At 33.2% G+C, this 16,572-nt stretch overlaps 1 long non-coding RNA gene across 4 annotated transcripts; it reads right to left on the reverse strand.

Moving 5' to 3' along the window:
* Nucleotides 1-625: 625 nt before the first annotated feature.
* Nucleotides 626-16,293, reverse strand: LOC147389630 (uncharacterized). 4 transcript variants are annotated; one of them, XR_015170580.1, is made up of 8 exons: nucleotides 15,809-16,293; nucleotides 15,043-15,125; nucleotides 13,721-13,774; nucleotides 9,001-11,755; nucleotides 8,796-8,909; nucleotides 7,793-7,835; nucleotides 6,987-7,030; nucleotides 626-1,126 (listed from the first exon to the last, which is right to left on the reverse strand). It is a non-coding gene; the product is annotated as an uncharacterized LOC147389630 (long non-coding RNA). The 4 variants fall into 4 exon arrangements; XR_015170581.1 differs by lacking the exon at nucleotides 7,793-7,835 and having other exon boundaries at nucleotides 15,809-16,292; XR_015170579.1 differs by lacking the exon at nucleotides 626-1,126 and having other exon boundaries at nucleotides 1,658-7,030; nucleotides 15,809-16,292.
* Nucleotides 16,294-16,572: the final 279 nt, after the last annotated feature.

Here is a 16,572-nt window from a genome sequence, read left to right on the forward strand (position 1 = left end):
TTTTCTCCCCAAAATCCCCCAAAATCAGTCATCTTAAATCAAGTAAAAAATGTCATCACAAGATGGAGATTCCAACAATAACTTATTACGACAAGAGGAAGACCCAAAATTTATTATAATATAATTTTACTTATATTAAAAAAAAAAAGAACATAGACAAAGATAGATAAAGCAAATATTAAATTCATTGTCAATAACAAAAGACTTGGCTTTTGGACAAGGTAGAATGGAGGAATCAGATTTATTTAGCCAACCAAAAATCTTTGGGATAAGGCTTTGTCGATAGATTTGTTTGCCTTAATCATGCAAATCAGCTGTGCTCATGTGCTTGGAGTTCCAAAACTTTCCTCTTCTGCTATGAAATCAGTGAATTAAATATCCTTGTCGACGCTTTGGTAGGGAAATTAAGTGCAATCTACAGATGGGCAAAACTAGATCTTGAAGTTCCTATGCCTTAAAAGACAGCTTGCAAGTACCAAGACCCATTAGGAAACAATCTCATTCCTTCGAAGCTGGAAAAGAAAAAGAACACGATTTACGAGATGCAGTAGCCACTACTAGCATTAATGTGGTCCAGTGACTTTCTTTAGCCATCTCATTGGTAAACCATTACACTCCTCGGGTGTGAAGCAAAAAGAGCATGGGTCCCTTGAATGCTATAACCTCCAACACCAATGCTTGGATTCCTGAAATTGAGTCACCTATGGTTCAAATACCTTCATTGAACGAACAGAAAGCAAAGGGACTCGTAACACCAAATATGTTCAATTCAACTCATAGCGTAAGAGATATCGCTTCATTATCAAAGGAGAAACCACCTGAAGTTGTGTTGGCTTCAAAAGATAGGTCTTCACTTGAAAAAGAAGAAAAAGATCATAGCTCTCAGGTCAGGATAGAAAGGTGCCAGTTTCGCATTCAATTGTGTCAAGCACTCCATTAGGCCCCCTCTCTCAAGAAGATAGGTCATACAACGAGATCCCACAAGTAACTTCTACTAGAAAAAACTTTTTGCAGTGATCGACCAAGTCTATATATCACCGGCAGATGGTAATATTATACTTGTGAGTGATGACGAGGTTGAGGAGCCATTTAAACCTTCTGCAAATTACTCTGAAATTTCTGGAAGCTGGAAAATAAAAATGATTAGATGAGTCCATGTAATTATCAGAAAGGATCAAATCTTGGCACACGGTAGTGTACACGGCTGACGTGGCAAGGGCACAGAACCACACATCTTTCCTGTGTACCTGATGAAAACGATCTATGGCTCTGTGCCTTTTCCACGTCAGCTGCGTACCAGGACCGTTTCTAAAATGTTGGGGAATCCAAATGATCACAGAGATTAATTCTAATGGTTAGATCAAGAGTTGAGATGAGATTTTTAAGCAAAAAAGGATCTAACGAATTTGAGCAAAAGAGGGCGCATATCGCATGTGCACTACGGGTTGGTCCCAAACACAATGGATGCAGTCCCATGGTGCCCTGGGCCCCCATGTGCGCGCGAAGCCCAATTTCTTTTTGTTTTACACTGAAGCAAGTAGAAAGTAAGAACATTTATAAGTTAAGCACAAGTTTATATTTACCCGATGTGGGACTAAATATTCAGAGAGTTATCTCAAAACACTAAAGAAAGAAAAAAAAGAATCTTTGACTTCTCAACTATCACAAATAAGGAAAATATTCTTTTAACTAAGATTTCATCTAAAATAGAAAAACCCTACACCAACCACACTCAAGAGAAAATAAGGTCTTGCGTTCAAATCTTTCCCCCAACAAAATCCAATAAATAATATTAACTATGAACCCTACAACAATTGCATCTCTAGAAAACCTGTTGTGAAACATTTCTTTTGAAAATGTTCAGATGAAGGCATTCTGAAAATTAACAAGGATGGTTCGTTATTTTCTAATAAAGGAGGGTTAGGGCTAATCGCTAGAAACTTCCATGGAGATTTTGTATTTTCAGGTTGGGTGAGTACATACGAGATGGATATCACATCGATTGAGCTTAATGCAATCTTAGATGCTCTGAAAATTGCTAATCGAAAGGAGCTTTGGGCAAATGATTTAGTGTTTTGATTCTCTATACTCTATTAAGAGCATTAACAATGAGATCGATGGAGCTCGGAGATATATGGAAACCACTAGGGATATTCAGTTGTTGCAAAATTCCTTTTTATCTTGTGGGTTCGAATTCTAGTGGTTTGAAGCTAATAGAGGGATCATGTAGAAAATCTTGAGCGTTGGGTGAGGGTTTCTTTGTAGCTGGGGATACATCTTGTGTTCGTCAAGAGATCTCGAAAATAATGATAGAAGATCTATTTTGTAATTATTATCATTGAGATCTTGTAGAGGGAGGGGCCCTTTAACCCTAGCTTATCAATCAAATAAAAAAAAAGATCTGAGATTAAAAAATTCGAATAAAACGAAGGAAAAACAAATAGAATTGAATGAATATTACCTGCTGATCATGGTTGCAAATAAATTGGGATCGGACCATTGACCTTAAGTTTGGCTTGGAGAACATCAAATTGAGCTCCACCATAGTCATCCAAGCCTTATTCCAATAATTTAGGGAGATCATGTAATTGAATTATGTATAATAAAAGAAGGATTTTCTGGATGAAACACCACATTGGCTTCTGATCTCTTTATATAAATTTTCCCCCAAATTCCACACCCCATGGGTAGTGAAAATACCATTTACCCTGTCAATGTAACGCTCACGTGCTATTGATTGTATCTAATTAATCCCCTGAATCTTTTCATAATTGTAAATGAAGTACAAGAAAATTGAGATACATCAAATCTTGTCATAATTACAAATAAATTAATTTGCCTGCAAAACAAGCTGGTGGCAGCTAGGAGAAAGACTCGAGATTCAATTCAATCAATGTTGGCCAATCCTAATGACTAACCCCAAAGGGTTGGTGAGATGGCCATGACCCTTTGATGGAAAATTTGAGATACATCAAATCTCGTCATAATTGCAAATGAATTTATTTGCCTACAAAACCAAGTTGGTTACAGATAGGCGAAAGACTCAAGATTGGATTCAATCCATGTTGGCCAATCCTAATGACCAACCCCAAAGGGTTGATGAGATGCCCATGACCGTTCGATGCAAATTGTGAGATATATCAAATCTCGTCATAATTGCAAATGAATCTATTTGTTTGCAAAACCAAATTTGTGACAGCCAGGCAGAAAACTTGAGATTTGATTCAATCCATGTTGGCGAATCCTAATGACTAACCCTAAAGGGTAGGTGAGATGGCCAAGACCTTTAGGAAGCAGAGGTCTTGAGTTCGAATCACCCCCTAGGGACCACTGGGGATTTAATCCAAGAAATTACTTGCTTTGTATGGGGGGAGATGACTACATGTACCCTAAGGATTAGTGAGATCCTCTAAAAGGTCCAGATACATTGGTTTCTAAAAAAAATACTAATGGTTGTTCTAATTGAGTTCTTAACGAAGTGGAATATGGATGGATGGATGTTAGTCCTGTGGAAATCGTAGCCACATATAAACAATGCATGTTGTTTTCTTCATAAAGCTTTGGCTAACAATAGATGTGGAGCCAAGATTTTCCTGAGAGGGGGGGTAGGTCAAATTATAGTTGACTAAAAACGTTGAAGTGCTTGGAGATGCGTGGTTTTGAGGAGAAAATTCAAGGTTTTTTTTTTAGAGGTTGAATACAATGTATTTAGATCATTTACAAGAAACTTTTGAAGTAGAAGATGATAATTGTTTAAAGATAATTTTGAGGTTTGTTACAGAGGGATTAAGCCGAGTTTCAAAATGAGGTGGCACATCATCAAAAGTACAGGGGTGTCTCAAATATTCATCGAAAAATGGAGGGGATAATAAGATCAAAATGTGTATGTCATCTGTTGGAAAACACATGTGGTATCTAAAATTAACGACTAAAAATTGAAAACGTGGGGCAACTACTAACTAATCGGTATAAGAAGACTGTTAAAAACTGTCATCTTTTGGCTTTAATGACGGTTTTTAAACAAACCATCGTCATAGCTTAATATAAAAGATAATAGATTTTCTTAGAAATTGTCATCATTATATGTGAAAGATGACAATTTTTTAATTACCCGACATCGATTTAATCACATACAAGGATGGTTTTTCTAAAAAATTGTCATCTAATCTATAAAAGATGACAAAAAAAATAGATATAAAAAATATGACAATGTTTCAAAAAACCGTTATCAATTGTACATTCGATGACAGTTTTTCAATAAATTGTCATCTAATGTTGAAAACCTTGATTTATATAAATATTTAATATTAAAGATGATAAATGTTTAAAAAAGTTGTCGAATATACAAAAGATGGCAATTTTTCATTAAAACTTTCATCTAACCTTTAAAACTATGATTTATTTAAATATTTAAAATTATGGTGCTTAAAATAACCGTTGTCTTATCTTTTATTTTTAAATATTGTCAACATGAAGCTTACTATTTTCCTCCTTCCTATGCTTGTTGTTGTGCCACCAACAATATGTAATAATATTTTAATATTTACATACATTTTTGGTTGCTCTAAGTAAAACTTGGTGTGGCAATAGTAGCTTTGTTAAATTATACTATTTTATTAAATAAAACTAAAAATTGTAACATTTTCCTCACCTTGCAAATATTATTCCAATTTTCAATACTTGTAATTTTTTTAAGAACTTTAATACAAATTAATTTCAAAGACCCAAAGTTATGTAAAACCTAATATTTGAAAAATTCAATGTTGAGAAGACCCCAGTAAGCAACCCATTTTTGCCTAAGCCAAGTCCGAGAGCACCAAAAACTTTTCGAGAAAGGGCTTGACCCAAGTGTATTTCAGTAGTGATCAAAAACCTAAGTATCAAGTAGCCACAAGGCCTGGAGGCTATTTTTCAAGTTCTGAAATTAAGTCTAATCGTACCCCACCCTTGACCAAGCTTAATCTTAAACTTAGTCATATCTCAACATTGGCCAAACTTATTTTTTGCCTGACCAAGGGTGACCCATGGCCAAGTGTAATTTTTGCCTAGTCCATGGGTGACCTATGGCCAGGCTTATTTTTGTTCAGGTCTTGATTCACGTAAAGCCAATTTTGTTGGGCAGTTACAAGTCCATGTGAGCTCGAATTTTGGTAGGGATAATTATCCTTTAGACCCCCTTTTTAATGAATTTTCCTGAAAAGAATCCATCATTTTTTCTCTTTTACCCTTCCTTTCAATTCTTTTATAATCCTACAACTTTGGTTTCTTGTAAATTCTTCTATTCTTCTAACAAAGACGCCTGCTCAAATTGGTCCCCACATGAGTGTAATTACTATCTTAATCCCATCTTGTTAGAACCAAAATTAAATAGTTTACCCTTATGCCCTCCAAGCTTATACTCAATCCTAGAAGGTTTTTTGTAATTTGACCAACTTTCATGTTTTGTAACAAATTTGCCTAACCTATAGATTTCTTTAGACCTTATGAGCAAAGACTAGATAAACCTTAGGTTGTTAGAGAGTTAGCTATTCTAGATGACCTTAATGTCCCAAATTCAAGTTCTTATTTACATGTCATCTAGCCTAGTTCTCTAGGATTTGACCTAAAACTAATGATATAGGACTCTTTTACCCTCCTCAAAGAATTTTTTAGAAGCTATGATGTTTTACAATCTTATTCTCTTGATAATCATAATTGATGAAACCTATAGGTGAGTGAAAAACCATTAAAACTAAGGAGAGGGAAGGTAATTTGGAATTTCTTTAGAGGTTTTGTTGAAAATATTGGAAACACCAGGATTTAGGACAAGTTTATCCCCAAGGTTCTCCCAAAATCCTATAAATAGGATCCTAATCCAAGAAAAAGGATAAGAAGCTCAAGTAATTAAAATTCTATCAAAGTCTCTCCTCAAAGTCCTCTAACCTATCAAAACTCTGTTCAAATGCCTTCCTAAGCACTTAAGAAGGTTTGACCAAAAAAGAAGAAGAAGAAGAAGAGACCAAGGTGTGGTTGTAGTTATAATTTTTCCGATTGTTCCTATGTAATCTCCCTTTAAACCTCCATCTTCTACTTATTCCCTTCTTTATATTTTGGCAAGTTTGTTTTGATGTTTTTGTTTTTGTTTTTAGCAACGTAGATTTTAGTTTGTTTTAGTTTGAGACTTGGAGGTAGAGAGTAAAACCTCCTAGAGGTAATCTCTTCTTAGAAGCCCTCAATAAGTTCTCAAGAGTATTATGATACTTTTTCTTACTTTCTTAGCAAGTTTTAAATTCCTAGATTAGTTATTTTTTATTTTCCTTGCAAATTTAAATTCTTCAAGTAGAGATTTTTTTATTTTCTTTCTTAATGGCTTAAGAGTTAAAAAGTAATATCTTATTGAAGGTAAACTTCTCTTTTTAAGTCCATTACATGCATACATTATGTGCACACATATAACTATGTTTTTTCTAAAATGGCTAAGGGTCAAAGGTGGGGATTTTTTCTAGATTTACACCTAACTCTCTAAGCAAACAAAAAACAGTCCCAAAGATGATACATCTCATGCATAAGATTCATAGTCATTCCATGGTGGTGTCCAACTCATGGACACCTCCTTAAGGTTAAATCAATAATAAGATGCTCTCAAGTGAGTACATAACCCTCTAAAGAGCCCTGGGATTCAAGATGGTGAAATCCATTTGGATTCCCACCAAAATCCTAAGCTCAAATTTTTTTTTAACAAATACTTTTTTTATATTCTAGCTTGCTTATTGTCTTATTTTGATCATTTTCCAACATTAGACTATACTTAATTTTTCTTAACTTTTCTCTATAATTTCCTTATTTTCAAAACTCAAAAAGAGTTTTCTAATCTTAACCTATGATTATATGTTGGTAATCATCTTAAGATGAGAGGGACAAGGTGTCAAACACCTTCTTTGTTCCTCAATCCAACCTCCTTACCTTCGATTTCTAGCTAGATTCTTTTCAAAGTGAGGACATGCTACCTTTGAGCATCCACAATAAGCTATATTCAAGTGCACATGCTCACCTGCAACCCATAGAACATCCACGTCAAGCTAAAACAATTGATTGTATAACTATTGCGGATTGTAAAAACACCTTATTAAAATTTCAAAACAAAAACTATGCACAACAATCGACAATTGGCTTGATGAAACTCCAGAAAAATTTTATGCTTCCCAAGCTTCACAAGTACAAACATAGAGCACTCTACTTATACAAATACAACACACTTTGAATGTGACATCTTCCTAACTACCCCTTAAGGATTTATTTGGTGTGTACTAAGCAAATAGATTAATCATGTGTGTTAGCTACGAAAAGGAAACCATGAGGGTCGTGTAATATGAAGCACAAATCCCTTCATTGAAATCCACAATTTTTCTTACAAAGTTGACAAGTTAAATCAACAAACTAAATATTTGAATTATGAGGTGAATATCCATATCCATGCCCATTCACTATTAAAATCATAATTTGCTCAGATTTATAAAAATGTAACATCGTTTTATATACATACCATTTTTCTGGTCCTATTTGTCATAACACATGATATAAGTGAAATGGGATACTTGGTCAACTTATCTAACAATTACAAATGGCAAATCAAGCAATCAATAATGTGATAGGAATGAGTTAAAAATGATAAAAACATGGAAGTTGTGCAGCAAGGATTAAGAACCAGACCCATAAGCAAACTAATGCATTATCGTTCAATCAATAAAGAAATGGATTTTCGAAGTTTACCATCTCATTTAATGGGACAATCATACCCAAATTATAAGTTTACCTTGCTAACCTTTGGACCTTGTGACAGATCATTCTTCAGGTTTCTATACCACGGGGGAAAAAAAAAAGATACAAACAAAATAACAAAAAGTCAAATATAGATATAATTATCATAAGTTTATAAGAATGTTGTATTGGAGTAAAATTGAAATGGTAAAAAAAATAAGGTAGTGAAACTGTGAAAGCATTAGATTGGGAAATAATCCATCAACAACAATTATATTCTAATCAATCACACTAGCTGGAGGCAACTTCAACCCATGCCGAAATGTGAAAAAAGCACAAGTTTGATGGCCCAAGGCCGTTGACTTTCATAAAATTCGACGGAACAAGAGGTCGAATTGGTGTTGAATTTTTCAATGTTGAATTTTTTTCTTTGACAGGTCGAAACTGTCAAATTAATGAAAGATGGGAGAAATTTGACGGCTCTAAGAGATCGAATATGGGAACATCAAGAATTTCGATGGGCCTTGACTGTCAAAATTCAGTTTCTAAAATTCGTGGGCCTTGGCCCGTCAAAATTTTCTGTCAAATTTTCCAGTTTTTACGTTGTGTGCTAACCTCATTGATGGTCAAATAAATCAAACTTTTTAGAGAATTCTAGTAATTTTTAAAAAGAAAATCTAATACAAACATTTAAATTTGTAATTTTATAAATTATAAATACTTAATCAGATTGTATAGAAGTTATTTCCTGAGCAACATTTTGTATTCATAGCAAGGAGTTGCCCCATTTTATAAGATCTATTTCCAAACAAAACCAAAAGAGATCAAATGGTTCTGTTTTGTTCCTTCTCTAAATCTCTTAAGAATCTAAATCTAACCCCATAAAGCAAAATTCCACGTTCACACAACTACTAAGATTTTAATTAAAAAAAAAAAAAACACTGAAATGAAAAAAAAAAAATACTCATTTCACTAAGGATCGATCAAAGGCAACACATTTCAAGTCTACGGTTTCTTGCATGCGTGTGTGTGTGTGAGAGAGAGAGAGAGAGATTTACCTCTGCAATATCAAGAAATCAAAGATTGAGCTTCTCCTCACGCAACTATGAATCCCAAACAGGTTCATATAAAAACCCTAGAAAAGTGTTAATCCACTTTTAATCCAGAATATGCTGATCACATAGATTGGGGAAATAATAAGAAACTTTAACAAAAATTAAAAAAGTAAAATAGAAATAAATTAATCGCCCTTAGAGTGCTTACCTATTGATGGCGAAGAGGGGTGTGGTGTGATCCGTGAGAGATCAAATAGAGGGGAAGGGGAAGATGAAGATGTGAGGGGCGAAGGTGAAAAAGAACTGTGTGAAAGAGATCGAATTTGGGCTCGATTTTTAGAGGGGCGAGATGGATTTAGGTTTGACTTTGAGAGAGGGGAAGATCAAGTATCGCAGGGAAAGAAGAGGCCACACTTTATTAGGTTAAAAAAATAATAACAGAATAGATGAAGGTGTTTTGAGAACCAGTCATCAAAAGTCTACACTTTAGATGACAAATTTTCAAGAAACTGTCATCTTATGTGGGCAACAAAATAAAAAATTAAAAAAAAAAAATGGAAAAATTACATAAAAAAGACGACAGTTTTTTTTCCCAATATCTGTCATCTTAAGTCGCTAATAAAGTCTACACTATAGATGACATTTTTTTTGAAAAACCATTGTCGTAAGTCTACACTTAAGATAGACGTTTTTTCAAAAAATTGCCATCTTAAAGTTTTGCTAATTTCTCCATCAAATTTCATATTTAATTTGGACTTTAGATGATTGTTTTGTCAAAAATCGTAATCTATTTCTTTATCCCAAGTGTCATGATATGTCATTTTTGTAGTAGCGAACTCAAAATATATAAAAAATATCAATAGAACCATGCAAATTTAAAAAAATCTTGTGTGAGCCTGTTCTCCCAATGTAAATCTATCCCAACTTATCAGTTATTTAGGTTTCTAGTTACCTAGGCTTTCCCCATTAAAAGGCACAAGAGAAAAGATTGAAATAGGTGTTTGTTGCCACTAAAATTTCAAAGATAAATGTGCGCCTTATTTAACCTTAATCTTATCAAGGTCATTGCTTTCAAGACATATAAAATTACACCTACAATATTGGTCATCATAGATTATTCAAATAAAAACAACACATAAAATACTAAAAAAAACTTTGACAAGCAAGGGGTCGATGCACAGAGACAACGTTGATTAATATTTCGGACTCAAAACAAGAAAGGAGAGAAGAGTTTCAAAACAATTTCTTCTAAAGATAATTTTAACCAGTCTAAAATCGGAGACACTAAGTGATGGAAATATCAATGTAAAAGATGACTTTCTAAGCTCTAATCAACTATTGACATAAACGCATTAGTTTTTAACATTCTAAAATAACGAAAATATTTTTTTGATGTCATTTACAAAATCACCTAGTTCATGTCTCCACGTGTGCGGAGCCTCGCCACTCGTTGTCTATTGATTTTAAGTTAGACTCCCAAATTTATCAAATATTTTAAAATAATATAAAATTAGACATTTTATTTAAAATATGGAAAAATTAGTACATGTGCATTTGCATGTGCCACCTACTAGTTTTTATTAATATATATTATTTTAGTCGAAGCCAATTTCGTTAAAATATTATTTGAAGTCTCTCTTTTGCTAGAAAAAGAAGGGGTTCAACTCTTGTGTAATGCATTTTTCAACAATTGATTGATCAAAGTCTGATGTATGATGACATAGTGCCCTTTGAAAGAGTAAAAGTATTGATAAATGATCATGACTATTATTGGGATGTGAACTGGATTGATTCATAGTCTAATTGAGAGGTAATCATGATCATTGATCTAATCCATAGATTTAAAGATGATCTTGACTTTCTATCTGATCTCTTCGTATGATCAGATGCAACCTCAAAACCATTGAGCTTATATGTGATCAAAGATAGAAGGTTGAAATTGAAACAGATGATTTAGTTTGGAAGTTTTTATGTTGAAGATAAAAAAAATTAATTTGTGCTGGAGTGACCTCAAGATAGACAACATCTTGCCATTTCCTGATGTGGGGGTGCACATAGAACCATAGATGCTTTTTATTTGTATCTCGATGAAAAATAATGTATCTGATCAAATTTATTATATGACAAATATTAATAAATATTGATTTAAAAAAATGTACTTCTTGACATCAAATTTCAGTTTATGATAAATCTTAAAAAATGAATGGAGGTGAAAAACATTACGTTTCCATGATAATCCTAAAAGCCTATTCATGAAAATAAACAAATAGGATGATTTAGACATACCCCTCCATGTTTCTCCAATCCAAGCGATACATTAATTTTAATCTATTCAATCGTATTTCCAATCCATCATTTTCAATCTGATCTTGAACCTTTGTCAAAAATCCTATTTTTCAATTCAAAATTATATATCGGGGAGTGAAATAGAACATGAAATCGTAAGACCCCCAGCAGTGGGAGGATACTAGGGCTCTAACCACATGCCTATTGAAGAATGAGTCGGCGACTCATAGGCATTGGTTGGAACCCACTGGAGACATAGCGAAATTGAGTCTTCATAGGGAAATTCTCATGTTTTCTATTTCGTAAAAAATTATGTTGATTTTTCTTACCAAAATCAGCTTTCTTCAATCAAGCCAACAATGTTATCAGAAGATGGAGATGTCTAACAGTAACACATCACGACAAGACGATGATCCAAACTTTATTATAAAATAATTTTACTCTATTAGAAAAAAAAATGGGTATCCAAAAGAACATATATATACATAGAAAAAAATAGAGACAACAAATGTAAATTCACTGTCAATAACACAAGACTTGACTTTGGACAAGGTAGAAGGGAAGAATAAGATTTGTTTAGCCAACTAAAAATATTTGGGATAAGGCTATGTTGTTGTGACATTTTGCCACAAGGGACTTGGCATCGAAAATGAGCATCCTCCCCAAAAGTTGAGCCACTGCATTTACAAGAAGCAAGTCTCGTTATATCTTTGTTTGGTGAGAAAAAATAAAGACTAGGAATCCAATACGGTGTCCCATTACTATAATAATGGTAAGGTGTCTACATGACACGTTTTGTTGGGGTTTGAAACACCTAGGTCTCTTAACCAAGCCGTGTACACAGCCTGATGTATTTGGACACTAATAAAATTGTGCGACATAGACACCTAACATTGTTATAAGAATGGGACAACATTCTGGTTCGTTACTCAAAAATAAATTTGAAAAATGATATCTTACCTGCCAAAAGATTACTAGATTGTTAGAATGATAAGTGCAAAGTGAAGAAATCTGGATTTTATTGAGAATTCTTGGATGATGACTACATTTCGTCATTGGGTTTATATAGATTAAAACATCCACCAATGTAGAAGGACACTCAATCAATCTAATATTTTAACATACCTAATTGAACCTAATTGGTATAAATAGCATTGATGTCGTGTATCTCATGCACATTAATATAATGCATAGACCTTATCTCTATTACAAAGTAACTCCAATCTTTTATTGGGCATGTTTTTAATTTTTTAGTCCTAAAATCCATTTTATAATTAAGGAAGTTTAATAATTTAAATTTTTTATATTGCCACGTGGTATTCCATTAGTGGGACAATGGCACTATAATATACCAAATGTTTTCTTTGATGATTATGATAGAATATGATTGGATTATATTAAATTTTTCCCCTCTATTATGATTTGTTTCTACTTACTATTACTCTCTATTTTCTATATACTCTATCAAAATTGGATCCCTTCATTTTTATTCATCTCCATCAACTTCATATGTTAGAGATTAGTGGGATTGACAAACAGCATTGGCAACTTCATGTGTTTGAGGGTGGGGTGATTTAACTAACGTTGTAAGGCTTGAAAGCTCGCATCAGAGTCCAAAACATCAGATTCCAAAACCCCAATTTGGAATCCTTCTTATTGGAACTGATTAGAGTTGGGTCTCTTGGAACTGAAATGATTGAGATTCCGAGCCAATAGGAATCGAGAATTGAAATCTTTTAATGAGTAAGTTTTTGACAATTTCAATCATCATTCCATTAATTTGAGAACTGAAACCAATATCAATCAGAATTGACACCTCTATATCACCACGATAGGTCATCATGACGATTTGAAGAAATCAAATCAACTTATATTAAAATTAATAAGAGTCGTGCTGGATGGGGTGATACAGAATTTACTGCGATTATCACAATTCTAACGTGGACATGCATATATAACCGTAGATGGTTTTTACTTGTATCGCGAGGAAACACATCTATGGTCATGTGCACATCCCATGTCAGATTTGTGAGAATTGCAGTAAATTTTTTTTTGTCATTGCAGCATTTTCCAATTAATAAATATGACACCCTTACATCACCATGGTAAGTCATCATAATGTTTTGAAGAAATCAAATCAACGTATATTAAATTTAATAAATATGTCAAAATATTTTTATTATTTAAAAAAAGAAACATTAAACATCACCCATATAACTCAATTGCGTTTTTAATCTGTATCAACAATTGGTTTAAACAAGTTTGGGTACTTAATCTACTCAAAATTTCCGAAAATTCCAAAAATTTCTGAATTAGAAATAAGCAAATCCACAACAAACGTATTAATTAGTAAGTCATCAATTAATTGTTGAATATGAAAATAATTTTACTCTTTTCCCTCAAAAATTTATTTTCTTCCATCTTAAAATCTCGAAAACAGTTTTAAACTTTAAAGAGGTTGAAGATGATGGGTTTTGGTAAGAAATCCAAAAACATCATTTGTATATTTTTCAAAGTTTTCTCTTTTGGAATTTATGTAACTTAGTCGAATTGAATCCCAACCAACTAATTACAGAATTTGAACTTTGTTACTATACTCAAATTCAATCAAAATGAGCCGAGTTTAGAAATATGCATTTTACCTGTAGAGCTTTCATTGATTTGCGTTGGGAGGTTGCGTCAGAGGAGAACTCATCCTGACAAAGTAAATAAATATAATTAAATGGTCAATATGGTAATTTCAACAACTGCTAAATATTTTTTTTTTACAGTTCATGGTCATGTACTTTTACATTATTCCAATTCCCACTTTACGAATCAGACCATTTTAGGTAGGGCTTAAAATGGGTTGATTTGAAGTCGAATATGAGTATATCTACATTCAGATCCGTATTTTTTTATTTGGACCCGGAATCATATTTGAATGAGACTCGGATCCTATTTAGCTAAAATTGCATCTGAACCATTTGGCTGTCACAAAATTAGGACCTGACCTGACCAAATTACTTGATCCAGGTAAGTCAGGTCAGATAATTTCATATCGTTTAACTTTTTTTGTTTTTTTTCTTTTCTAATTGCTATACTATTTTCTTTTACTGTTATAATTCACTTATTTGATAAAAATTCATGTTATGTTAAAGTAGTAGAAGCATGATATCTTGAAAGAACATAAAAATATAATTTTCAAAACAATATATTATTTGGATATAGGATGAATCCGTATCCGACCCAAATTCAACTTGAATAAAGGGACATCAACCCACATTCGACCCATTTTTAAATTTGAATACACTCCAAGGACCCAAACCAGCTAAATTCGAATTTGGATCAACGGATAACATACAACCCATTTTATGCCCTAATTAATTTTAGGATCTGGCCTGAAAGTCCTACGAATTCTCGAAAGGGGTCAAAAATTACTTTTCACCTCAAGATACACTAAATTTGATTTAAGGTAAAAGTAATATGGAAAAATTTGTAATTCACAACAATTTACCATCCACCAAAGAAAAATAGTTAAGGAAATATGTTCTCCTATAGAAAACCTAATCCAACCCTTGTTGGGTGGATTCATGGTCTGATCGACCCTGATCTGATCATGACTAAATCCATTTATAATCCTCATTAAAGAAGATTGGAAACTGATTTATTTCTCTAAGATAAATTACAATGAGCCCTAGTAGGTTTATAAGATAAGAATGAATCAATCCAAATCTAGAAAGTAATCTATCCCTAATCATCATCCTAATCTAAATCAATCTTTTAAATTAATATTCAAATCTAATTTAAATGATACGGTGTAGCACAACACACCTTATTACGTTGCATCCTACATAATACTCTAATAATAGGTAAGGTGTGCCTTATTACATGCAAGTTGCAGACTCAATTACTCTCCATAATTTCATAAAACCAATTTAAAACAAGTAACTAAGACCAATCAAACAAAGTTCATAGAAGTTACCAGGCTCCACGAGGCAATGCATGTTCTTGCACCAAAATCGACATAGATTTTGGGCTCGCTTCAGACCACAAAACAACCATAACCTACCACCAAAAAAATTTGTGGTTTATTTACAACCCTTATTTATGCTAAAAACAATAATTCTTTTCCTCTCTAAATTGGATCAGGGCAGGCCAATCAATGTGGCTCCAACTGTTTATACCCTGTTTGCAACTCTGTGATCTTGTCCTAAAACTGGTTTTACTTTTACTTTTCTGAATGGATTGGGATCCTTAGATTCATGAAATAGAAATCATAAGGAAACACGAAATCCTGATTGTGTAAACTCAAAATCCAACTTTGGAAATTTATGTTAGGGATATGCATTGGATTTTGTATTCCTCAGTAAGTATTTCATGATCCTATAAATCTCGAACCAAAGGGCTAGTGAGATTTCAAAGACCATGCCTCAGGAAGCGGAGGTCTTGAGTTCGAATCACCCCCTATGGTCCACCCTCAGGGATTTATCCCACAAATTACCCAATGTTTGTGTGTGTGTCGGGGGGTTATCAAAATCTAATTTGGATTTAAAAAAAAAAAAAAAAAGTGAAGGAAATAAGGTAAAAAAATGCTGAGGCAGAATTGATCATTTTTTTTTTTCTTATTTTTCCTCTTCTTGCATCTCCATTTCTCTTTTATTAAAAAATAAGGTATTGATTTAGGAATAAATTATGTCATGCATGAGATTAAAAAAATCCAATAAAAAGAAGAAAAATTCAATTACTACCTGTTGATCATGGTTGCAAATAAGTTGGGATCGGACCATTGACCTTAAGTTTCGAGTGGAGGTCATGAAATTGAGCTCCGCCATAATCATCAAAGCCTTATTACAATGATTTTGGGAGCTCATCTCAATGAAGATTATCTAATTGAGCTATCGACCATAAAAAAAAAACGTTGGATGAAAATACTATATGGGCTTGTGATCTATTTATATAACCTTTTCCCCCTTAATTTCTCCGCCCTGTGGATTGCGAAAATACCTTTTTACCCTCTTTTATGTAATGTTCATGCATTTTCCGTTGTACCAACCATTAATACCTTGAACCTAGCCATAATGGCAAATAAAGCTTTTTGCCTGCAAAACCAGGCTAGTGACTGAGTGGCGGAAGACTCGAGATTAGACCTATACACGTTGGCGAATCCTAGTGACTGTTTTGGCGAAGTTTACAATGAAGTGGAATATGGATCAATGTCAGCCCTAGGAAAATCATAGGCACATATCAATAGTACATGTAGATTTTTTCATTAAGCTCTAGTTACTGGCTGTTTGGGTTGTCAATTACCTAGGTTTTCCCCATTTTGGTGACCTAACAAAATCAAAGGCACATGATGTTGCCTGCCAAGCATAATTTATTGCATTTTGTGTATGAGATAAAATAAAATTATGTTTATATATCTATATCTATATAATAAGACACAACTTTAGGTCTTTGTGAGCTACAATTTTATTGTGGATAAATGTCTTCTCCGACTAGAATTACATTTTCT

This window comes from Akebia trifoliata, chromosome 12, assembly GCF_017979445.1.
Source record: "Akebia trifoliata isolate Shusen 1 chromosome 12, ASM1797944v1, whole genome shotgun sequence".
Taxonomy (NCBI): Eukaryota; Viridiplantae; Streptophyta; class Magnoliopsida; order Ranunculales; family Lardizabalaceae; genus Akebia; species Akebia trifoliata.